Genomic DNA, 2,478 nt, shown 5'->3' on the forward strand with positions numbered 1-2,478 from the left:
TGATTTGGAAGACGAAGACGGACGGCCTTCTCGTGGCACATAATGTCGGCATAATGGGGGCTTAACCAGTCCATACCGATGATCACGTCGAAACTCCTAATTGATACTGGCATTAGGTCTATTCGGAAGACGTGTTGATTAAGAGTTAGGGTACATCCGATGTAGATTTCCCCAGTGGATTCGGTTTTCCCATTGGCCATTTCCACCGTATAGGCTTCATTTAGCTTTTGGGGAGGTTGTTTTAATAAGTGTTTAAACTTATTGCTTACGAAGCTTCGCTCCGCTCCGGAGTCAAATAAGATGCATGCATAAGCGTGGTTTAAGAGAAACGTACCGGTAACAACAGAGGGATCCTGAATAGCTTCCCCCTGACCCACGGTCATCATCCTTCCTGTTCCTCCATTTCTTGAATTGTTGTTGTTGGGACAGTCTCGGCGGACGTGTCCAGTCTTCCCGCATCCGTAGCAGGTGTAGCTAGGCCCTGAGCTGTTGCCGCTGACATGGGTGTTGTTGTTGTTGCGAGGGTTGTTGTTGTTGATTCCCTGATTTTGGTTATGGGGAGGGTAAGCTTTGCAGTACCTTGCAGTGTGACCCCTTCGGTTGCAGTTGGTACACTGAAAATCCTTGCATTCTCCATAATGATGGAAACCGCACTTGTTGCATTTGGGAAGATTACCGGAATAAGGTTTGGAAGTATTTGAAGTGGCTGAGGTTGGAGCATGTGGTGCGGCTGGAGCCGATGTAGTAACGGCATTTACCGCTACTGTCTGCTGTTTCTTGAAGGTGTCGGGGCCCTGGCGCCCCTTCCTCTTATTGTTCTTACCCGTCTTGTCATCTCCTTCCTTCTTCTTCTCAGCCTCCACTGGCTTTTCTCCCTTTTTGTTATTATGGTCGTACAACCTCTTCGCCAGTCTCTTTGCACTGTCAAATGTTTCGGGGTTTGCAGCTATCACATTCCCTTGAATTGGTGATGTGAGTCCCCAGATGAATCGTTCGATCTTCTTTCCTTCTGAGGTGATCATACCCGGGCACAACAGAGATAGTTCGCTAAATCTCGATATGTAGGCATCGATATTCGCGTTCTGCACAGTGAGGTTCCATAGCTCTTGTTCCATCTTCTGTATTTCGCCTCGTGGGCAGTACTCTACCATCAACATTTCTTTCATTTCTGTCCAGGGAATAGAGTTGGCTACAGGGAGCGTCATGGATTCGACATGTCCATTCCACCAGGTGAGCGCCTGATCCACAAAAGTGCAAGCTACGAACTTCACCTTCATGTGCTCAGGGCAGTCGCATATCTCGAATATCGATTCCACCTTCTCGATCCAGCGCTTCAGAGTAATCACTCCTCCGGTGCCATTAAAAGTTCGTGGTTTGGCGTTTGTGAAGTCCTTATAGGTACACGTCTTGGTGGATCCTTGGTTCGTTCCATTGTTTGAACTTCCGGCTCCTTGCCCATTGACTCCTCCATTGTTCTCTTGTTGAATTTGCGCAATCGCTGCAGTGACTGCTGCTGATACAGCTGCCTGAAAGGCGGCTGAGTCAACTTCGGGTGGGGTTGGTCCTGGGTTTCCGCGAGTAGTTGGGCGAGGCATCTTTCTGTCATGAAACGGAAAGATGTTGAGTGTACGTGGTTTCTGTGAGGTTGCGACCCTACTAACTAGGTGTATGACGCGAACCTAAACATTTCTACCATTGGGCACACAATCATAACGTCTCAACACATAACAACTGTGAATATCCTAGCAAAGCACACAAAAGTTTATTAATATTATCCGCGTTTAGTACAAGAAAATTTGCTCGTAAGAGCATACATAAGTAACACTACTCCGACAGCATAACGGCTCCATGAGTAGTGTAGCCACTTAAACATAGAGCCGGAGTACATAACATAGTTCCTAATGATCTACTATGATGAGTCTATCCCGAACCGCGATGAGCTGCGTCCGGAGGTGGTGCTGAGGATGTGGATGCTCCCTGAAGACGAGCCACCAAGCGTTCCGCATCCCGGAGTCGAGACTCCCACCGAACCTGCCTCATGTGAAACTCTCGAAGGACGTCACGCGTCTCCTGCTCCGCACGCTCGACCCTAGTCCTCAACTGGTGTACCTGATCCGCAGTGTCCTGGGCAAGATCGCCCGTATTCCGTAACCGTTTCACCATGACTGGAAGGGCTCGATCAGCCGGTCCTCCATCTCTCAGGTCAAAGAACTCGCGTGACATGCCGTACGGGGGTCGCTGTCCCTGCTGTCTGCTCCATCTCCAAAGGTCAATACCCCAGGGAGGTGTAGGGCCAGTGGGGCCCACTCGATATGCAGGCACCCGGATCGGGTAAGGGGGGTTGATGACTTCGGACTCCGCATCCGAATCACCCCTGTCACTATCATCGGCATCCTCTTCAAGGTTTCCTTCATCCTCCTCTGATTCTGCAGGCTCGCCCTCAACTTCGGCCTCCGGTTCCCCGTCAGATTCCTCTTC

Source organism: Lactuca saligna, chromosome 7 (genome assembly GCF_052625555.1).
Source record: "Lactuca saligna cultivar CGN05327 chromosome 7, ASM5262555v1, whole genome shotgun sequence".
NCBI lineage: Eukaryota > Viridiplantae > Streptophyta > Magnoliopsida > Asterales > Asteraceae > Lactuca > Lactuca saligna.